This window comes from Musa acuminata, chromosome BXJ3-8 (assembly GCF_036884655.1).
Source record: "Musa acuminata AAA Group cultivar baxijiao chromosome BXJ3-8, Cavendish_Baxijiao_AAA, whole genome shotgun sequence".
NCBI classification, from domain to species: domain Eukaryota; kingdom Viridiplantae; phylum Streptophyta; class Magnoliopsida; order Zingiberales; family Musaceae; genus Musa; species Musa acuminata.
Genome location: NC_088356.1, coordinates 28,893,890 through 28,918,912, shown reverse-complemented (window position 1 = coordinate 28,918,912; position 25,023 = coordinate 28,893,890).

Sequence of the window (25,023 nt, the reverse complement as noted above, 5' to 3'; positions counted from 1 at the left end):
TAAAATAGCATGTTGAAAATTAATACAAAAAATTTCCATAACGATGAGCATGTCTTCATAGTCTTGTCCGATTGCATAAAAGTGTTAACTTAAATTTTCAGTTCCAATCGAATTTCATGAATACATTATTCTCTTTCGGACTTTGATTCACATCATTGATTTTTGACAAATAGAATCATCTAGCAAATGCATATCTTTTAGACTTATCATGTGAAAAATATTCCATTTGAGAAATAAATTTAATGATTCCTTCTTATAAAAGGAAGATATTTTTTTGCAAGGATTTGATTCACATAAATATCCTGATCCTTGTAAAGCATGCTTTAATATCCTATCGATTTGAACTACACAAATGGCTTTCCTCCTTCATGCAAAAAAGATAATAACAAATAAAAAGGAAGAAGTTTTCACTCTATGTAAATAATCTACATGTCATGTTTTTCTTGAGATGTTTGTATCCTATAAATGACATGAACCTACTTATGGCATCACACGTATATTTAAAAGTTGTTTATATCATTCTCCTTTTTGTTGATGACAAAGGGGGAGAAGTATATGAATTGATGCTATAAATGTCATATTATGTTGAAAAAAGCGGATATATGAAGTATATGAATTGATGCTATAAATGCCATATTATGTTGAAAGAAGCAGATATATGATTATTGATGCTATGATTATGCTATGACTGCATCATCAAAAATATATGAATAGATGATAACTATGATTGCCATATTTGCATTATGCCATGTTTGCTATGATTGCCATATTTGCATCATGTTAAGATATCAAGAACTTGCATCGTAATTTTACGTGTTGATATCTTACCATGTGATGAAATGCTATGATTGCTAAAACACTTGAAATATGTGCATCATGTTAAGATATCAAAATCTTAATTCAAAATTTTACATGTTGATATCTTACCATATGATGAATTGCTACCATAACCATCATTCACATTTGAAATTTGAAAATGGATGTCAAGCCTTGACATCATACATCATTTTCAGAGAGATACATCGTGATGGGAATCATGATGAGAGTATTGATAAGGATAAATGATTTAACTTATCAATATGTCTCTTGAATTCAAAGGCTTTGAATTCAAGAATGACTTATCTCAATTATGGCACATAGATAGGGGGAGTTAAGGTTAACTCCGTTATCAATTGATTGTCATCATCAAAAAGGGGGAGATTGTTGAATCTCGGATTTTGATGATGACGTCAATTGTCATTTGTTATCTAATCCATATGTTGAGATAAGTGTACAGGATTAACTACGATGAAAGTAAGACATGCAGTAGGAGTTACGTTGGAGTCAAGACTATGATCACGTTGGGAGTTCGATAGCTCGACGGAAGTTCGGACGGTCGTCGGAGGTTCTACGGGAATAAATCCAAGAAGTCCAAGAGCTTGCCAAAAGAAGCTCGTCGGAACTCGCCAAGTGGATCGTCGCAAGTCCAGGAGTTTGCCGGAAGTCCGTCAGAGCATCGCCGGAGGTCCGTCGGATGTTCGCCGGAAGCTCGCCGGAAGAAGCGATTGATGCACCGGAGCAAGTTGCAGTAAATGTCTTAAGAAATTCATAGTTAGCACGATGATTAAGTTAGAAATGGGAGGTGATCCCATTAACTTAATCTTGGGGCAATTGGGCCCTTGAAAGACCCAAATTGGGCCGAATGGATCAGCCCATTCGGACCCAGATTACTTGGCCAGAGGTGGCACTGCCTGGGTCGACGATGGCACCACCCAGGGCTCAGTCTCCGAGCTCTGGCTGGGCGGTGCAACCGCCTCTAACAGAGGTGCAACCACCCTAGTCAGGCGGTGGCACTGCCTGAGCTCGGTCTCCGAGCTCTGGCAGGAGGTGCAACCGCCCTTGACAAGTGGTGGCACCACCCAAAGGCTCAATCTCCGAGCTCTGCCAGGCGGTGCAACCGTCAGACCCTGGAATTTTGGGAATTGACAGTTTTGAGCTCGGAATTCAAACTGGTTTGGGGCCTATAACTACCCCACTCTTTCAGCAATGAAAGGGCAACAAAAACCACCGAAATCCTGATCTTACTCTATGATTTTTAGAGCTCAAAAGTGTTGTATGAGTTAAAAGTTCTTCTCCCTCTTTTCTTTCAAGTTCTGATCTTTCAAGAGAGGAGAGAAAATTCTGTCAGGGTTATCTCCTAAGCCCGTCAAAAGGAGTGAAATTGTAAAAGGGTGGTTGGCCTTCGCCTATTGAAGGAAGGCCTCTAGTGGACGTCGGTGACCCGTCGGTGGAGGAAGCCAGAAGTGGATGTAGGTCAAGATTGACCGAACCACTCTAAAATCGCGGTGCTCTCTGGTTTGCATTTACTTTGAGCATATTATCTTTACTGAAAATCTCCTCAATAGCTTATTGCCTTTTATGAATTTACGATCGTGGTTCAAAGTTCAGTATTTTCCGAATCGATGTTTAGACGTAAATCAGTTTTATCATACGAACATCATATTTCAGTTTGCACTTACATTCTGATTTCCATCCTAACTGCAAACTTCCCTTATAGATTCTCTTTAACTGCATCTTGCTTGATCACAAGTTAAAGTGATTTACGAATCGGATTTTCTACCGAAATCGCTCTTATCGTATGAATGCAGTTTTAATCGTCGAAAGTTTTTCGCTGTACTAATTCACCCCCCCCCCCCCCCCCCTCTCTTAGTGCTCTCGATCCTAACACTTTGGATAGAAATAAAATGAACGAAATATCAAATGTGACTTTTAAGTTTATGTTTTGTATTTATTTTTGATATGTTCTTAAATGTTCTTTACTTTCTTGATATGCTCTTGAATGTTCTTCAATCCATTGTTACGAATGAATTAACAGAAATATCAAATATGACTCTATTCTTGAGTTAATAACTTGCATCTTGATACGAGTAGTTTATATGTTACTCTTTGCTCTCTTGTTTTGTATGCCTATAATGAAATGACATCTATATTTATTATATTTAGTGAATGATATCTATGATTCTTATATTCATGCCGTACACCTTGATTTTTATATCATATGATATTTCATTTCTTTGTTATGGATATTTTAGTCACTTGTTGAGCTTTATAGCTCACCCTAGTGCTATATAAAATTTTCAAGTTAACTTATCACTCACTATAATGTTAGGATTGGGACAAGGAAATGGAATGATATGCTTAATGATTATAAACTGTATAGGTTTTATATATATAAATAAAAATTTAATATTTTTAGTATCCTCAAATATTATTCTTGGATCTTGATTTTGGATCGTGGATAAATCATAATTTTCTTAATTTAACATTTATTCACACATCTTGAATGTTATTATGAGGGCGTGATAATATAATATTTCATCACTCCGCTAGTTGAATATGGCTGACACCTTCGATTTAGAGGATCAGAGACTCTCTATCCAAGGACTTCGACAACTTAAATATAGATGAATTAGAGGTGGAGTTCGGAGTGTTAGATGCATCAATGAAATATCCAAATCGACCACAATGATAACATAAAGAAGGAATATTTTCATATGAAACAACTTGAAAAAAATCTTCATTGGGCTCACCAATCCAAAAACCTTGTATTAAAGGTTTAGTGATATTAATTTTAGTCCTGATATGTGCAAATTAGCCATGTTCATTTTAATAAGATAACTTAGGAGAGAAGTAATATGGAAGAGGTATTCCTCATTCTAGCACTCAATAAGAAGACTTAGTAAATGAATCCAGATTGAAGCAATGTCAATTTTGGTAATCATAGGTTAAAAATTAGAATGAATAAGTTATAGAATATCATCATGGAAGTGCTTAAGTCCTTTGGTGAGGACTTAAATAGCATCCAACTCATAATTGAAATGAAAGAGGCAAAAATCATATTCAAAATCTATATTAGTAGGAGAGACATTTAAGAACTATGATTTGGGGATGGAACTCTTAAGAATAGAAAGTGAAGGGGGTCATTGGAGAAACTTACCAATCAAACAAGAAAACAAGGGCTAACACCACATCAACAATTGTTCTTTGTTAAGCTTGCTAGAAATTGAAGGACAATTTAATCTTGTTAATTGATGAAATTTTGTAAAGAAGATTGTTGGTATCAACAGTGAGGAGAGCAATAGAGGTAGTGAGTACAGAAGCCCAAGAAGCATGACAAGAGATACTGGAGGAAACTTTGTCAAGGCCTTGGGGTTTGAGAGAAATAGCCTCGAAGGTAGGGAGAATTGAAGGGAAAAAGGGAGGAAGAGTCTCTTATCTCAAGCTTTAAAAATAAGAATATAAGTAATAGAATTAGGGGTAGGTTGTCTATCCCAATAAAGCTTTCATTAAAATGGTTTTATCTTCATAGTCACATAAAGTTTCTAAATTACCTTCCACATGGATGAGTCCACAATATCTTCATAAGAATTTTTTTACTTTAAAAAATATAAGCATTGTTTTGAGATATACTCCCAATTGAGTAAGGTTCAAAAATTAAGAATCATAATGTGGGTTCCAAGGAAGATGGATTTTCATAGTCTTCTTTAAAATAAAGGGGTGAAAAAGATATGAAATAGATTCAACATTCAATTGATTTTGTAAGTGTAGACTCTACCAAGGATCCTTTCAAATCCTAATGATATCATCTATATATATAAGTTTTCTAAATCTCTCATTGATACAATCCAATCAGTTTAATTATAATTATAAGATGTTAGGATGTTTTACTTGAACTTTTATTTTTCTAATGGTCAATTCTTACATATTTGGGTTTAACAATCTTAACCTAAAGCACATTATTGTTATTCAATAGGGGAATATCTCTTTTAGGATATATAAACTTCTTTTGACGGTAAGAAGATCTCTAATGCCTAAACCCTCATCCTCCTAAACTATAGTAATATTGTCTCAACTTATGATTTACATCTTCCTTTTAGCTAAAAGAAAGGCACCTAAATATTTGATAGGCCAAGACCTCTTGTTACTGTCTAATTGATCATAGATAGGGTATTTGATAAAATGATAAGTGTTTTGAGAAAAATAGATATTAGATTATTTAGATTGACTTTCAAATTAACAAGTCTACCATAGTATGTAAAATGTTAATATATAATATCCTATTGGCATGAAAAATTAATATAAAATAATAACTATACATCAGATAAAAAAACTTAAATCTCTTGATTAAAAGAAGTAAGCTTTTTAGAGGAAACTTAGAGAAGATAAAGATAAAATTTGTTAGATCAAAACAAAGAAATAAAGGGAGAGGGATGCCACTATTGTACTTCTATATAAGTAAGATTTTTGTCTATTAATTGAATAAGCCAAGAAAAGAGATGTGACATCCAATCCACAAATCTAGTAGGGAAGTTTATAAAGGTGAGATTATCTCATATTTCTCCATATCAGTAATGATTTTGACTAATTATAAAGAAGTTGTATGTATCTATCAAGTATTATATAGGAGTTTATAAATCATGCTAAATAAAACAATCGATCTAAGATCAACAACCATATTAGGGTGGATCTTTTTGGGATGAGAACTAAATGGGTTTGCCCCAGTGGAATGGAAGAGAAGGGTGTAAGAATATAATATTTCATTACTTCCTTGTGTACTATTTGAATCTAGCTGAGACCTTAGATTTAGAGGATCAGAGACTCTGTCCAAGGACTTCGACAACATAAGTGTGGATGAATTAGAGGTGGAGTTCAAAGTGTTGATGCAAGCATCAATGGAATATCCAAATCGACCACAATGATAACATAAAGAAGGAATATTTTTATATTAAATAACCTAAAAGAAATCTTCATTGGGTTTGCCAATCCAAAAACTTTGTATTAAAGGTTTAGGGATATCAATTTCAATGCAGAGATCTTGGGTCAATTTTAATAAGATGACCTAGGAGAGAAGTAATATGGAAGAGATATTCCTCATTCTAATACTCAATAAGAAGATTTGTTAAATAAATCTAGATTGAGGCAACATCAATTTTGACAATCATAAATTAAAAATTAGAATGTCATAGAATAAGTGTCACCACGAAAGTACAAAGGTCCTTCGGTGAGGACTTGAATAGCATCCATCTCATAATTAAAATGAAAGAGATAAAAATCATATTTAAAATCCATAACAATAGGAGGGACATCTAAGGATCATGATTTCTCGTTAAGCTTGGAAAGTGAAGGGGGTCATTAGAGAAACTTACCAATCAAACAAGAAAATAAGGGCTGATGCTAGATCAACAATTATTTCTCGTTAAGCTTACTAGAAATTGAAAGATAATTTAATCTCATTAATTGATGGGAATTTTTAAAGAAGATTATTGATATCAACAGTGAGGAGAGCAATAGAGGCAACTGAGTATATAAGCTCAGGGAGCATGACGAGAGACAGTGGAGGAAACCTTATCAAGGCCTTGGGGTTTGAGGGAAATAACATTGAAGATAGGGAGAATTGAAGGGAAAAAGGGAGGAAGAATCTCTTATCTCAAGCTTTTAAAATAAGAATATGAGTAATAGAATTAGAGGTTGATTGTCTATCCCAACAAAGCTTCCATAATAATGGTTTTATCTTCATAGTCGCATAAAGTTTCTAAATTACCTTTCACATGGACAAGTCCACAACATCTTCATAAGAATTTCTTTACTTTAAAAAAACATAAGCATTGTTTTGAGATACACTCCCAATTGAGTAAGGTTCAAAATTTAAGAATCATCATGCAGGTTCCAAGGAAGATGGATCTTCATAGTCTTCTTTAAAATGAAAGGTTGAAAAATATCTAAAATAGATTCAACGTTCAATTGATTTTGTAAGCGTAGACTCTACCAAGGATCCTCTCAAATCATAATAATATTATCTCTATAGATAAGTTTTCTAAATCTCTCATTGATGTAATCCAATCAGTTTAATTATAATTATAAAATGTTAGGATGGTTTACTTGAATTTCTATCATTCTAATGGTAAATTCTCACATATTTGGATTTAACAATCTTAACCTAAAGCACGTTATTGTTATTCAATAGGGGAATGTCTCTTTTAGCATATATAAACTTCTTTTGACTATAAGAAGATCTCTAATGCCAAAACCCTCATCCTCTTAATATTATCTCAACTTATGAGATACATCTTCCTTTTAGTTAAAAGAAAGACACCTAAATATTTGATAGGCCAATACCTCTCCTTAATACCAAATTGATCATAGATAGAGTAATTGATAAAAGAATAAATGTTTTGAGAAAAATAGATATTAGATTATTTAGATTTACTTTCAAATTAACAAGTCTACCATAGTATGTAAAATGTTAATATATGATTTCCTATTGGCATGAAAAATTAAAAAATAATAATAACTATACATCAGTTAAAAAAAACTTAACATCTCTTGATTAAAGGAAGTAAGCTTTTTGGAGGAAACTAACTTAGAGAACATAGAGATAAAATTTGTTGGATCAAAACAAAGAAATAAAGGGAGAGGGATGCCACTATTGTACTTCTATATAATTAAGATTTTTATCTATTAATTGAATAAGCCAAGAAAAGAGATGTGACATAAGCTGATCCAATCTACAAATCTAGTAGGGAAGTTTATAAAGGTGAGATTATCTTACCACTTAGGTTTCTAAGATGGTATCATATATTTCTACGATTTTGAGTGACTATAAAGAAGTTGTATATATCTATCAGGTACAAAACATGTTGCTCTTGCATAACAAGATGATCAAGATTATCTTTAATTATATTAAATAATACTTTATATAGTAGTTTATAAATCATGTTATATAAAACAATCGATCTAAAATCAACAACCATGTTAGGATTGATCTTTTTGGGATGAGACCTAAATGATAGAAATTAAGCGAAGAAGATAGAAAGATAGAAATTGTAGAAGAAACTATGAAATGTATAAGATATAATTGCCTAATACATTTTGATAGTGAGTTCTTGACAGCCATTTATACACACTTAGGAGGTTATACATATTCAGCATGGAGGATTTTTCTCAACTGCTGAGAGATTTCCTCAACTGCCTTGAGGAAATCTTATCTGCTTCTCAACTGCTGAGAGATTTCCTCAACTGCCTTGAGGAAATCTTATCTGCTTATCATGCCCCCGCAAGATTGAGCTTCCAAGGATGCCGATCTTGGACCGATGAGATGAAAATAGTTTACGGGCGAGAGGCTTTGTGAGTGAGTCGGCTAGTTGATCTGCTGTATGTACATGAGAAACTCGGAGTTGATGTCTGGCAACTTGATCTCGCACAAAATGGAAGTCGATGGCTATGTGTTTCATGCGGGAATGGAACACTGGATTGGCACATAAATAAGTAGCTCCAATATTATCACAATATATTGTAGGAATAACCGTGGAGTTGACGTTGAGTTCCTTGAGCAAATTTGTGACCCAATTGAGTTCAACAGCGGTGGTGGCGACGGCACGGTATTCAGCTTCAGTTGTAGATCGTGCAACCGTCTTTTGTTTTTTAGAACTCCAACTGATTGGAGTAGCTCCAAGGAAGACAATGTATCCGGACGTAGATGTTCTATCATCAAAGTTCCCTGCCCAATCAGCATCAGCAAAGGCATGGAGATGGAGTGAAGTATTTTTGCGAAGAAAAATGCCATGATTAAGAGTCCCTTTAAGATACCGCAAAATTCGTTTGACCGCAGACCAATGCATAGTAGATGGTCGATGCATGAATTGCGATAACTTATTGACGGCAAATGAAATATCTGGACGGGTGAGAGCCAAGTACTGTAAGGAGCCAAGGACTTGTCGATACTGAGTCGAATCTGTAGCAGGACTTCCATCACATAATTTAAGTGATTCACTGGTAGAGAGAGGAGTTGTAACCTCTTTCGCATCCTGCATGTTTGCCTTTGATAATAAATCTTGAATATACTTTCTTTGTGATAAGAAGAGACCTGAAGATGTAAATGTTGCTTCCACTCCCAGAAAGTAGCTTAAAGTTCCTAGATCTTTGAGGGAGAATCGATCGGCCAAGTGCTTTAGAAATGCCTGAGTCTTCAAAAGATCATTTCCTGTGACAATAATATCATCCACATATACTAAAAGATATATTATGCTTCCATTGTGCTGGCAAATGAATACCGAGGTATCAGACTTTGAATTGATGAAGCCAATTGAGGTCAAAAACGAGCCAAGCTCGTTATACCAAGCCCTTGGAGCTTGACAAAGTCCATAAATAGCTTTTTGAAGTTTGCAGACATGCCTCGGATATTGAGGATGAACGAAACCAGGAGGTTGTTGCATAAAGACATCTTCAGTAAGTGACCCCTGTAAAAAGGCATTGTTAACATCCAATTGTCGTATGTGCCAGCCCTTTGAGATAGCCAAACTCAGGATAAGACGGATTGTTGTGGGTTTAACAATGGGACTAAATGTCTCTATGAAGTCGACACTAGGTCGTTGATGAAACCCTTTGGCGACTAGACGTGCTTTGTATCTGGCAACGGATCCATTTGGGTTCCGCTTAATTCGAAAGACCCATTTACACCCGATGATATTTTGTGTGTGATGAAAGGGTACTAAGGTCCATGTAGAGTTATGGAGGAGAGCATCATATTCGTCACACATGGCTTTACGCCAATGAGAAGATTTTTGAGCTTGAGTGATTGTAGTGGGTTCATTGGCCTCAGTGGAGGAATTTGTTATAGCATGTAAGTCAAGGACTTGACGTGGTTTGAAAATACCACTTTTGGAGCGTGTTGTCATTGGATGTCTAGGGGGGGTGGAAGTGGTAGATTGTGTTGGTGGTATAGCCGAGGGCGAGTCACTGTCATGGACCGGGTCAACCGTCGGCACAACAATGTCACTAGATCTAGGAGAAGGTAAAGCCAGTGGTAATGTTGCCGAGGGTATGACTTCATTAATAGGGGAAACTTGTGAGGAAGGGAGTGGAGGAATAGAGGGAGTGAGAAGCTGTTGAACTGGAGTAATAGTAGTATGTGAATCTTGAGAGTAAGGACTGGACGGTGTCATTGGAGGTTCGTGTGATGAGATCGGAGGGATATTCCAGTGATGTATGTTTATCGGAGTAGTTTGCATGGTAGGATTATTTTAAAAAGGAAAGACAGACTCCTCAAAGATAACATGACGTGATATAAAGACCTTTTTAGTTTGGGGTTCATAGCATCGAAAAGCATTATGTTCAAGAGAGTAGCCTATAAAAGTGCAAGGCTTAGATCGTGGTGTTAGCTTATGTGACGCATAGGGACGGAGCCATGGATAACATAAACAGCCAAAAACTCTGAGTTTATGAAGGTTTGGAAGTTTGTGGAATAATTTTTCAAATGGTGACTAGTATTGTAAGACTGGAGTGAGCATACGATTAATGAGATAAACTGCAGTTTGAAAAGCTACTGACCAAAAAGATGGTGGCATGGATGCTTGATGTAGAAGGGAGAGACCAGTTTCAACGATATGCCGATGTTTGCGTTCGGCAGAACCAACCAATTGGGGAGTATGTGGGGGTGACTTGAGGTGTTGTATACCACAAGCAGAGAGACAAGATGTGAAGGCTTGATATTCGCCTCCACCATCAGAGTAAACTGTTTTAATGGAAGATTGAAAAAAATTCTCGACCAACTTTCGAAAGTTGGTAAATACAGTAGAAACATCAGACTTATGATGGAGAGGATATAACCATGTGTACTTAGTAAAATAATCTACAAAAATGATATAAAAACGAAACTTGTCAAAAGAAGGAATTGGGGCAGGGCCCCACACGTCGGTATAAATGATTTCAAATGATTTAGAACAAGAAATGGAGGTTGTCCCAAAAGGCAGTTTATGACTTTTATTGCAAAGACAAGCATCACAATGATTAATAGTGCTATTGATTTTCAAGGTAGGAAGAGAATAACGAGAAAGTAATTTTTGCTGAATAAAAGGGGAGGGATGACCAAGACGACGATGCCATACATCAACCGGAGCTGCGATTGAGGAGTGAGCAGTAGGAAGGGTAAGTTGTGAAGTGGATGGCCACTCATAAATGTTGTCTTTGTTCTGGCCCTGGACCAAGGATGCCCCCGTGCTCAAATCCTTGACAAGAAAAAAGTTAGGAAAGAATTCAATTGATGTATTATTTTGTTTACAGAATTGAGAAACGGAAATGAGGTTTCTTTTAATGTTAGGTGCACACAAAACATCATCGAGTGTAAAGGTTGTGGTAAGTGAACTAAGCGTTGAGGAACCAGAATGAGTAATAGGAATTCTTTTACCGTCACCGATTATGATATCTTCATTTCCGTCATAGTTGTTGTGGATGGACAAGTTTTGAAGATCAGAGGTGATGTGATGAGAGGCGCCCGAATCCACAATCCAATTAGGTTGAGTAGGAGTTGGAGTAGCCATGAAATTCGCTTGAGGCCACTGTGATGGAGTAGGGAGTCTGGGATGAGACCGACAGACTTTCGCGGAGTGTCCAACTTTATCATATAGTTGGCAAACAACTCGTTGGCGGCCTGTGAAGTCAGGACGCGACGACTGAGTATTATGAAAGTTACCACCTTGATATGGGTAAGGAGGGTTTGGTCTGGGCCCCATAAGGCTAGGAGGCAGCTTAGCCAAATCGTTGTTGACGTGCTTATTGTACTGGTTGCTCTTCCTCTTGGATTTTTGATTGACCTGAGCTGTAATAGGTGGTCTGGGCAACTTATCATCACGCTTCAAGTACGTCTCATAGTCGATCAACTTATCATAAAATTCTTCGAATGATATTGGTGAGTCACGTGCCCGAAGTGCTGCTGTCAGTTCTTTGTACTCGCCTCCTAAGCCATTGAGGGTATGGATTAGGACTTCTTCATCGCTGAGAGAATGACCTATCAAAGCTAAATCATCGATGATAACTTTGATATTTTGTAGATAATCAGCAATAGTACTTCCCTCTTGTTTCATTTTCATCAGATTGGAGAGAAGTCCGAGCATGCGAGTACGCGAGCGATTTGCCAAAGTTGTTTGTAATTTGCACCATGCTTCTGCAGCAGTCGTACATGAGGATATCAGCGGGGCAATGGATCCAGCAACGGAAGCTTGAATAGCTTGGAGGATGAGGCGATCTTGACGCAACCATAGTTGGTGGGCTGGATTTGGCACTGGATTGGGTTCGCCTGGGATGTTGATCATTTCAGGTGGACACTGGAGAGAGCCATCAACGTAACCTAAGAGATCATAGCCAAATAAAAGATTAGAAAGTTGTGCCCGCCAAGATGCGTAGTTGCCGCCTTTGGATAATTTGAAGGGAATGAGTGCTGCAGCATTGATGGTGATAAGACTTTGAGAAGTGCTCAGAGTCCCTGCAGAAATAGGGACAGGAATATCGGAAGAGGAAAATGAAGACATCCCAGATATTTTGTGGCGGGTCAAGTGATCTTTATAGAAGATGTAAAGATAAAGGAGGAAGGGAGGAGGAGAAAAGCAGATCGATGCGCTGCAGAGTAGGCTGCAGCGCGATGAACTGCAGAGAAGGCTGCAGCGTGATGAACTGCAGTGATGGGCGAGCAATCTGCAGCAAGAAAGGCAGCGATGGCTGTGGCGGGAGGTAGATGATGAAGACGTCAGATGTAGAAGAGTAGCTGTATGCAATGCCGAAGAGGGCTGCTGCTTCTTCCAGAGGCACTGGTAGGCTGCAGCGATTCAGAGTGCAGGAAAGATTGTTGCAGCGAGGTGGAAGAAATCTCTGCAGCTTGCAGCGATTTCTACAGCGATGCTGGAGAAATCTGCAAGGTTGGAGATAGTTGCAGTAATGCAGTATTGGAGTTTGGTGGCCAGAAGAGCAGCGGAGTTTTCAGCGGAAGACTTCGGTTGGCAAGGGAGCAGCAGCCGACGGTAGAAACAAAGGCCGTTACTGTGCTTCCTTTAGGATCTGATATTAGCAGCCGCAAGTGCTGCAGTAGGCTGCAACGAATGGCTACGGCTGAGGGGCGGAGGCGTCACCACGAGAGGGATGGTTGGACTCCGGAGAAGAGGGCTTGCTCTAGGCAAACAGCTCTGATACCATGATAGAAATTAAGCGAAGAAGATAGAAAGATAGAAATTGTAGAAGAAACTATGAAATGTATAAGATATAATTGCCTAATACATTTTGATAGTGAGTTCTTGACAGCCATTTATACACACTCAGTAGGGAGGTTATACACATTCAGCATGGAGGATTTTTCTCAATTGCTGAGAGATTTCCTCAACTGCCTTGAGGAAATCTTATCTGCTTCTCCTGAGAGATTTCCTCAACTGCCTTGAGGAAATCTTATCTGCTTATCACTAAATGGGTTTGCCCCAATGGGATGGAAGAGGAGGGTAGGAATGTAAACCAGAAAAGGCTCAAAAGATTCCATCCTTACCAATATCCCGCATACCTATATAACTCATTTGATTGAACGTAGCAAAAACCTCATGGATTAACTTTGGATTTCTGAACACAGATAAGAAGTCACATAAAGATTTATACTTAGATCACTTACACGGATGCTTGCTGTTATTAGAATGAATGTGGACAATCTTAGTTTCTTCTTATTCCTAGTCTCATGGAAATGTTCCAAATCACTCACACCCACCCACCAAATTAGGAAGACAATACCTTGTTTTCCTTTAGACAAAAAAAAAAGCCGGTTCGTGAAGTTTAATTTTTTTTGTATTTCACATATAGAATTGGATCTCAATTCAAAATAAATAATAAAACATAAACTGAGAAAATACTGAAGGTAAGATTTACATTATTTGATCTTATCTATGTTCAATAATTAAATTCTTTATCATACGAGAAAGCATCATAAAATTTCTTGAGTTAATCTGAACCCATATAGCAAGCCTCAAATCCTGAATAGATCCATTTACTCTCTCTATAACTAACTCTAGAAGTACTCAAATTATTTTTCTTACATTCTCCGCTCTCGAAAACCTTGAGATATATAAGATGTATATGAAATTATCAAACACTAATTTTTAAGATTTTTTATTATTATAAAACTTCTTTTCTACATGAATTTATTATCTTCAAGCAAACTAATTTCAGGAATCCAAATATACTTATAACCTCAATAATCTCTTCATTGATCAGTATTTTTACTTACTTTTAGTTTTTTTTAGAAAAAAACAGTGTCTCACGTTACTTTTATATTTTTAAATATTTATCTGTTTGTCTCTTCAAAGTTCTTATTAAGAATCACGTGACAAGAATATCTTATCAATAGCTTCTACGTGGATCTTATGCATGTCTTCTATATTTCTTTTTCATCTAAAAAATTCTTAAAGTTTTCTCCTAACTTTTCATACTTTTGGGTATTCTCCCAATGAATATTTGTGTTCACTTGTAAGTGGAAAAGCAACGTGTTTCGTGTGATCGTTGCTTGATGTATGTGTTAATGGCTAATGGTATCTCGCTAAGTGATAACTCTAAGCTGTTGTTTGGTTTCGACTAGATAATTAGATTTTTGAGCTCAAATCAATAATTAAAAAGAAAAAAAAGGTATATAGTTTAAGGTAACAAAAGAAAAGAGTTTTGTGCAGCGAGTTGCGTTACTGCAGCGTGAGAACAACAATGTGGAGAGAGAGAGAGGAAATAACAGATAGAGAAAGTAAGGTTCATGAATTTTCTACTTGACGATCGAGGGTTAAACTTTATCAATTTTAACCTAAATTTTTATGTGGAGAATCCTTGCAGCAAGCTCTACAATTTTAACGGTGTTGATCTGCAGTTTACTATCTTTGAGGTACTTTCCTATGATATCTATTTTTTGAGACCTAAAATTTTCTTATGATGAGATTCATCTATGTGATGAAGATATGCTATTCTTAAGCCAAGATATATGGTCTTGATGTTATTATGATCCTCTTATTATTTTAGAGAAGATTTATTATAAACATGTTATCATTACTATTGATAGTGGAAGTTTAAGGTGGACTACAGTCTTGTAGTTTTTCTCGCATTAGGTTTTCCACGTTAAAAATATGGTCTCACTATGTGATTGATTTATTACTCTATTGTTTATGTTGTTCTGATTGATATTAGCATTTTGATATCAAGTTAGTATTTTGATAAGAAACTCATTTTACAAGGGAAAAGAATTATTTTGCTTTAATAGGTTTTTTCCCAACAAGTGGTATCAGAGCAACATGTTATTTTATGCTAGTTTTTTCTTATGTGATTGAAATGGAATAGTTAGATGGTATGATTAAATTGAACTCATCAAATTATTCCACTTGGAGACGTATGATGGAAGATTTGCTTTATTGCAAAGATTTGTATAAGTCCATCAAGGTTAAAGATAAACCTTCTATTATAGACGATAAGGAATGAGAAGTTCAACATAGAAAAGCTATTACCTATATTAGAAGATGGATGGATATAAATTTGCATGAGCATATTTCTGATGAAACCAAAGCTGATGTTATTTGGCAAAGGTTAGAAAATATCTTTGCGAAAAAGATAATGGGAAATAGAATTTCTCTCCTCAGAAGGCATGTAAATTTGAAATATAAAGATGGTGATAATATTGTTGAGCACATAAGTCTATTTCAGAGTCTTGCAAACAAGCTGGTTGCTATGAAAATGAATATAGATGATGAGATGTAAGGATTATTATTTCTCAGCTCTTTACTAGAAAATTGGAAAATGTATATTGTGACAATTTGTAACTCCACGCTAGAGGGGACTCTAACTATAGATATGATTAAAGACAGTTTGCTAAATGAAGATGCCAGAAGAAAAGAACATGGTGAATCTTCTTTTGGTGCTTTTGTTACTGAAAAATAAGAAAGACATGGAAGAAGTCATAGCATAAATCCACATGGTTATATAGGAAGATACAAGTCTAGAAGAGATATCAAACGTTTCCACTGTAATAGGCCAGGTCACATGAAGAAAGAGTATAGGTTTTGAAAGTGAGAACAAAATGAAAGAAAGAAAAATGAGAAAGAGACCAATACAGTTGCTGCTGAAGGTGATACCATTATTGTTTGTGATGATGGTTATGTCACTCTTGCAGCTTAGGACAATAACTAGGTAATTGACTCTGGTGCTTCATTTTATGTTACTTCTCATGGTGATTTCTTCAGATCTTACACTGCTGGTGATTTTGGTCATGTCAGAATGGAAAATAGTGGTACATTGAAGATTATTGGTATTAGAGATATTTTCTTGGATACCAGTATTGGGAGCAAATTGATACTCAAAGATGTTAGGCATATTCCAGATATTCATCTTAACTTGATATCTATAGGCAAACTTAATGATGAGGGATTTACATATTATTTTGGTGAAAGCAAATGGAAACTCACTAAAGGTTCTCTAATTGTGGCAAGAGGAAAAAAGCTTAACTCTTTCTATGTCATGGAAGCTAAGCTACACAAAGGAGAGATTAATGCAATTTAGAAAGGTGAAAGTATGGATCTTTTGTACAAGAGGCTTGGTCATATCAGCGAGAAGGGACTTCAAACTCTTGCTAGAAGGCAGTTCTTACCAGAGTTGCAAGGTACATCTCTTAAATCTTGTGATCATTGCTTAGTTGGAAAAACATATAGAATTGCATTTCATACATATCCATCATCTAGAAGATCAGATGTTATTGATTTAATTCATACTGATGTCTATACTATGCAAACTAGAACTCTTGGAGGTGCTCTTTATTTTGTTACTTTATTGATGACTATTCTAGAAAAGTTTGGGCTTTTGCTTTGAAATCTAAAGACCAAGTACTCGATGTTTTCAAAGAGTTTCATATCAGTGTTGAAAGAAAAACTGGCAGAAAGTTAAAGTGTGTTTGAGTAGATAATGGTGGCGAGTACAGGGGTCTTTTTGAGAATTATTGTAGGTTCCATGGTATCAAGCTTGAGAAAATAGTTCCTAAAACTCCTCAGTAGAATAGTGTGGCAGAAAGGATGAACAGAACCAATGAAGAAATGATTAGGTGTATGATTTCCTATGCCAAGTTACCTAAGTAATTTTGGGGGGAGGCTATGAGAACTACAATTGACTTGATAAATCTTTCTCCATTAGTTCCTCTGAAAGGTGATGTTCCAAAGAGAGTATGGAAAGGAAAATATATATCTTATAATAACTCGAGAGTCTTTGCGTATAAAGCATTTGTTCATATTCCCAAAGATGAAAGGTTCAAGCTTGATAATAAGACAAAAGCATATATCTTCTTAAGATATGGTCATGAAGAGTTTGGGTACAGATTATGGGATCCAATGAATAAGAAGATTATTAGAAGCAAAGATGTTATGTTTCTTGAATACCAGTTGTTTGATGATAATGATAATGTTGAGAAGCCAAAAATCTTTGTTTATATTGCTTGGAGTTTGGGTCTAGTTCCTTTACTTATAGTTCATGATAATCATGGGGATAAGAAGATTATGGTGATAATGCAAGTGATGATACTCCTACAGTTGATGATGCTAAACCAACTAAACAAGCACATCCACCACCAGTTGAGATTCCATTGAGAAGATCCATTAGAGAGCGACAACTATCTACCAGATATCCTCCACATGAGTATGTTATACTTACTAATGGGAGAGAGCTTGAAATTTATCAAAATTCTATTCTACATGAGCATAAGAATGAGTGGGTTAAAGCTATACAAGAAGAGATGAGATCCTTACTTGAGAACCACATCTATGACTTGGTAAAGTTGCCTAAAGAGAAACAAGCTCTCAAGAATAAGTGGGTTTACAAATTGAAGACTGAAAATAATAGCTCATAATAAAGATACAAGACACAACTAGTTGTAAAAGGATTCAATCAGAAAAAAACTATTGACTTTGAAAAAATATTTTCTCCTACGGTGAAAATGTCCTCTATCTGAGTTGTTCTTGGTTTGGCTGCCCATTTGAATTTAGAAGTTGAGCAACTTGATGTGAAAATAGTATTTCTTCATGGTGACTTAGAAGAAAAATTTACATGGAGCAACCAGAAGGTTTCAAAGTCAAGGGTATAATAGAACTACATCTGATCATTGTATGTTTATGAAGAAATTTTCAGATGATGATTTTATTATTCTCCTACTATATGTTGATGATATGCTGATTGTTGGCCATGATGCTAGTAAAATTGAAAAGCTTAAAAGAGAGCTAAGTAAGTCTTTTGTCATGAAGGACTTGGGATTGGTGAAACAAATACTTGGCATGAAGATTCTTTGTGATAGGAAAAAAATGAAGATTTGGCTATCTCAGGAGACTTATATTGAAAAAGTTCTTGAAAGATTCAATATAAGTAAAGCCAAAGCAGTTTGTTTTCCACTTGCAGGTCATTTCAAGCTTAGTTCGAAACAATGTCCTACAAGTAAGAAAGAAAAAGAAGAAATGTCTAGAGTGTCTTACTCCTCTTCAGTAGGTAGTTTGATGTATATTATGGTTTGTACTAGGTCAGATATAGCTCATGCAGTTAAAGTTGTTAGTTGATTTCTCTCTAATCCTGGAAAGGAACATTGGGTGGTAGTAAAATGGATATTAAGATATCTAAGAGATACTTCTAGGTTATGTTTATGTTTTGGTAGTAATGAACCTATGTTAGAAGGGTACATAGATGCATATATGGTAAATGATATTGATTCCAAGAAGTCCACTTCGGGGTTCTTCATGACATTTGCAGGGGGAGCAGTCTCTTAGCAATCTAAATTACATAATTGTATTGCTCTATCACCCATAGAAGCAGAATACATAATAATTACTGAAGCCTATAAGGAAACTTTATGGATGAAAAAGTTTTTACAGGAATTGGGGTTGAAATAGGAAGCATATATTGTTTACTGTGATAGTCAGAGCGTCATTCACCTCTCCAAGAATTCAACATACCATTCTAGATCCAAGCATATTGATATGAGATATTCTTGGATTCGTGATGTGTTTGAGATAAAAGAATGATAGTTGGAAAAGGTGCATACCAATGAGAATGGATCAGATATGTTGACAAAGTCTTTGCCTAAGGAGAAGCTTGAAGCATGTAGGTGAAGAGCGGGCTTAGTACAGCCCACCATATAAGCTGGAGAGAGAGAATTGTTGGGTTCAGCCCATATGTGGGCTTGGATCGAACAATTGGACTTTTTGAGCCCAAATCAATAATTAAAAGGAAAAAAAGGCATGCAGTTTAGGGCAGCAAAAGAAAAGGGTTTTGTGCAGTGACATGCATTAGTGCAGCTTGAGAAAGTGATGCATAGAGAGAGAGAGGAAATAACAAAGAGAGAAAAAGGAGAGAGAAAGTTTTTGAGTTTTCTGCTTGACGATCGGGGGTTAAACTTTATCAGTTTTTACCCAAATTTTTATATGAAGAATCTTTATAGTAAGCTCTACAATCCTAACAGTGTTGATCTGTAGTTTACCCTCTCTGAGGTATTTTCCTGTGATATGCACTTTATAAGATCTAAAATTCTCTTATGATGAGATCTATCTATGTGATGAAGATATACTATTCTTGAGCCAAGATATATGATCTTGATATTATTGTGATCCTCTTGTTATTTTAGAGAAGACTTATTGTAAACATGTTATCATTACTATTGATAATGGAAGTTCAAGGTGGACTACGGTCCCGTAGTTTTTCCCGCATTTGGTTTTTCACGTTAAAAATTTAATCTTACTGTATGATTGATTTATTACTCTACTATTTATGTTGTTATGGTTGATATTAGCATTTTGATATCAAGTTGGTATTTTGATGAGAAACCCATTTTGATACACAAAGAGGGAAAAAATTATTCCGCTTTAACATATTTTTTCCCAACAGGTTGTAACCTACAATAACTTAATTACGTCTCCTACATCTTATTATTTTTCTTTCTGTTTTTGAAGCATCCTTTCAAGCAATCATAGATTTCATTCGGTGGAAAACCAGGTGAAATCATTTAAAATAAACCCAAAAATATTCACACAACCCTAAACTCGTAATATAAGGATAAGTCCATTAACCACATGAGTCAACTTACATTAGTCAGGCCACTCAAGAAGGATTGGAAAAAAGCCAACAATGTGAAGCACCTTAAAGATTCCAATGGCTAAATGCTTTGATAGTAGATGAGATTTCCTAAACTGTTTGAGGGAATCTCTCTACTCTGTTGAGAGAAATTCTCTAATCTGTTGAGATAAATCCTCTCCCCTAACCTGTATAAATAGGAGAGGGACATGTTAATGCAAATCAGCTTCTTCTGTAATTTCTTTCTCTATCCCTTTTCTAACATGGTATCAGAGCAATAGTCCTAGTAATCTGAGGGCTCTATCTCGCCTTAGAACCATGGTAACCAAGTATTCCACCACAGTCGGTGCGTCCTTCAAGGAGAACCTCGGTAATAGCAGTGCGCTCAAGGAGGGCAAGTTCGAGAAGCCCATCCATATGTACACCTACGCCGCTACATGTGTACACCTGCATCACTGTTCTTCTCCTTTGGCTGTAAAAGGTAGCACCGTTGTGCTACTGCGCTGCTGCTTCTCCCCTTCTAGCCTTGCTAGAGGCCGACGGGACTCCTCCAACTCCTCTACCACGCTGCAGCTTCCTCTGTTGCATAATCACAAGGAAGCTGCAACTACGTTCTCAATTGTATATCAAGTATACGTTTCGCCTCCTTCCCTGATCTCTCTCCTGTCTCGCCGCTTCGATCTTCCATTTTCAGCTTGCCTCGTGAAGCCCGCTATGCACCCTCGTGGGGAACCGCCGTAGTCTTCTGTCTTGCCGCCAAGTGCATCTCAAATCGTAGCGGAAGCAGCGCAGATCTACCTGAGATCTGCCTCTCAATCCACAACCTCTACAATCTCCGGGACGCTATGACATATCCGCAGCCATTTCCTAGCAGCTTCCTCTACTATGGTCGCTTCCAAGCTCCTTTCAGCAAACTGTAGCAGTAGCAAACTATAGTAGCAATATGCAGTAGCAGTGCACAATCTGCAGCAGCACACTATAGTGGCAATCTGCAGCAGCAGTGCACAATCTACAGCAGCAAGCAGCAGCAACTGTAGTAGCCTCATTCTCCAACTTTTGTGACATGAGCATCCAAGACTTTGCTGCAGGCAAAAAAAAAAAAACAAAAAGGATGTCTTAGTTCTCTTCTTTTGATATTCCAATTCCTGCAAGGACTCCCACTTTTTCTTCTACAAGACTTATCTCCATCAATGCTGTCATGCTAATCCCTTTCAAATTATCAAAGGGTGGCAACTATGCATCCTGGCGGGCTCAATTTTCTAATATCTTATTTGGATATGACTTGTTAGGTTACGTTGATAGCTCTTTCAATTGTCTGCCAACTATGCTCAACATCCTTGGATAACCTAGTCCAGTACCCAATCCAGATTATAAACTGTGGTTGCAATAAGATCGTCTTATCCTTCAAGCTATTCAAGCCATAGTTGTTGGATCTATTGCTCCTTTAATATCTTCACGTGTGACTGTTGCCGATGCATGGTCTAAACTGCAAACAACCTTGGCGAATCATTCGCGTACTCGCAAGCTCAATCTTTTATCTAAGCTGATGGTGACAAAACAAGAGGGAAGTATATAACTGATTATCTACAAAATATCAAGGTTATCATCGATGACTTGGATTTGATAGGGCATTCCCTACGTGGCAAAGAAATCATCATCCATACCCTAAATGGTCTCGGCAACGACTACAAGAAATTGGCTGCTGGAATTCAGGCACGTGACTCGCCAGTCTCCTTTGAAGAACTCTATGACAAGCTGACTGACTATGAGACATATTTGAAGCGTGCAGACAAACTGTCTGGATCGACTATCACAGCTCAAGTCAATTATAAGTCTAAATAGAAGAGCACTTTGTACCCTCCGAACATCACCAAAGGTTTGGCCAATGCACATCTTGATCCTATGAGTCTCATTCAACACCCCTCTTATCCTCCTAGTCATCACTTCTCGCAAAGTGGCAACTCCAATAACCATCCATCTTGGCATCCTGCCCCACCGAGCCATCAAAGACAGGTTGTATGCCAGTTGTGTGATAAAATCGGATACTCCGCTAAAGTTTGCCAGTCTCAACCCTGCCTCCCTGCTCCATCACACTGGCCTTAGGCAAATATCCTAACTACTTCGACAACTAGCTAGTCCAACTAGATTGTCGACTCTAGCGCCTCTCATCACATCACCGCTGATCTTCAGAATTTGTCTCTTCACAACCACTATGGTGGCGATGAAGATATCATCGGTGATAGTAAAAGACTTCCTATAACTCATACTGGTTCCACAACGATTAATTTTGATTCTACTATATTTACACTCGATGATGTTTTATGCGCCCCTCATATTAAACGCAACCTCATTTCTGTTTCTCAATTTCGCAAACATAACAATACTTCCATTGAATTTTCCCAATTCATTTCTTGTTAAGGACTTGAGCACGGGGGCATCCTTGGTCCAGGGCTCGAATAGAGGCAACATTTATGAATGGTCGTCAGTTTCCCAAATAACCTAGCCCACTATTCATTCTTCCGTTGCGGCTCCAATTGATTGTTGAATCTCGTATTTTGATGATGAAACCAATTGATAATTATTTATGATTTAAGCTGCATTTTGAGTGATGCAGGATGGTTCAATCAGGATGAGATAATTAAAGCAGGAAGAATCATGTTGTGCCGGGGGAAAATATGTCAGAAGATTGGACGTCGGGTTGGAGGATTGGTCGACATATCGACAGAAGGCTTCGGGCCATGGATTCGGGCATCGGGTCAAGAAGAGCGGATATTGTGCCAAGGATATCGGAGTTGCGGAGTCAACTGGCCGATTGGGCAATAGGCCGCAAGAGAGGACGATGCGTCGAAGAATCGGACAAAGCGTCGAGGGACCAATGACATGCCAGACTACATGATTAATGGTTAGTATTAATTGCCTAGATCGAAGTGTCTTTTTATATGTGCAAGATTAACTACGATAGTAAGGCATTAAGCAAAATGAAGTCCTGGAGTCAAGGATGCGATTTCGTTGGGAGTTCAAGAGTTCGTCGGAAGTCCGGACGTTCGTTAGAAGTTCTGTCGGAACCAGCCGAGAAGTCTCGAAGCTTGCTAGAGAAGCTCGTCGGAACTCACCAAGAAGATCATTGTGAAATCTAGGAGCTTGCCGGGAGTCCACCGGAACATTGCCGAGAGATCGTCGGAATTTCACCGGAAGATCGCAGGAAGCTCACCGGAAGAAACCAAGACATAGGGACTTGTTTAGCTTAGTAAATATCTTAGGAATCGTAGTTAGCACGTAATTGGGTTTATATTTGGGCCAACCTAATTAGGGGCCAACTAGGCCTATGTAAGGACTGTGTTGGGCCTAATAAGAGGCCCAAACAATGCCCCAAGAGGTGACACCGTCGTGGCACAGTCTCCGAGACTATGTTAGGCGGTGGTACCACTAGTCTAGGCGATTGTACCACCCCTGGCAGGGTGCCAGGCGGTGGCACCGCCTAACACAGCCCTCTAGGCGGTGGTACCGCCCAGTGCAGTGTTAGTGTCAGACTGACACTAGCGATGGTACTGCCCATGCCTAGGAAACCCAGGATGAGATGTTTTTAGGCTCCAAGTTTGAATCAACTTGAAGCCTATAAATACCCCTCTCATCCCTAGTAAAAGATACAAGCACAAAGTATTCAAAAGTGAGAAAATACTACTGCAATCTCTTTAGAAATTCCCTCCTCCACTCTAAGTTTAGAATTCTGTAAGAGGAGTGTGAGTGCTTGTAAGGGTTGTCTCCTAAACCCGTGAAAAGGAGAAGAGGGGTGTAAAAGGTGATTGGTCTTCGCCTATTGAAGGAAGACCGATAGTGGATGCTGGAGGCCTCGACGGAAGAGGAATCGACGAAGTGGATGTAGGTCATAACGATCAAACCACTCTAAAATCTAGTTTGCATTTACTTCCTGCCATTTACATACTTCAAACTAAATCTTTACTTGCCTATTGCATTCACTTCATAAACGTACGCTTTCAAGTTAAGTTTCCGAAATCGTTTTCAACGTAAACAAATTTTATCGTACAAAAGTTTTTGAAGACATGATTTTACCGCTGCACTAATTCACCCCCCCCCCCTCTTAGTGCCGACCCCGATCCTAACAATTGGTATCAGAGCCTCGTGATTTCTCAATTGGTTTATCACCCAAGAGAAATGGCTCTTTTCTGCTTTCAAGAGGCTCACTCTCTCATTCGTCCTCCCTTTTTCAATGGAACGGACTACACTTATTGGAAAACTCGAATGAGAGTTTTCTTGCTTTCATTGAATCTCAATTTATGACAAATAGTCGAAAACGGATTTGAAATGTCTTCTCTTCCAATAAACAATTGGAATAATTTGGAGAAGAAGACGTTTTCTTTAAATGCAAAGGTTGTGAATGCCTTATTTTACGCTTTAGATAAAAATAAGTTTAATTGGGTTTCTATGTGCGAAACGGCCTTCGATATTTAGCATATTCTCAAAATCACACACGAAGGCACGAATAGAGTTAAAAATTCTAAAGTTAATTTTTTGATGCACAATTTTGAATTATTTCATATGAAACCAAGCGAAACCGTTATTGACATGTACACCCATTTTACGGATGTCGTCAATGGTTTAAAAGCTCTTGGTAAAAGTTTTTCAAATTTTGAACTCGTTAATAAGATCTTAAGATCATTTTCTAAAAATTGGGAATCGAAAGTAATGACAATACAAGAAACAAAAGATTTAAATAATTTTCTACTTGAAGAACTTATCGGTTCATTGATGAAATATGAAATGGTGCACAATACACATGATGAACATGATGAACAAAACCACCTTCAAAAGAACAAGAAGGATTTGGTACTTAGAACAATTGAAGACCACTCGAGCATAAGCTCAAATGATGGTGAACTTGAACTCACTAAGAAATTTAAAAAGTTCGTGAAACAAAAGTTGAAGAATAAAAATAAACTTAAAAAGAATGCAACCACTTGCTATGAATGCAAGAAGAAGGAAGCAATCTTGGATGAAACGAGCTCATCTGAAGAAGAAGGATAATCCAACAAAGGTGAGGTGACAAACTACGCCTTAACGGTTTTTGACGATGAGGTAATTAAAATACCTTTAATTTAT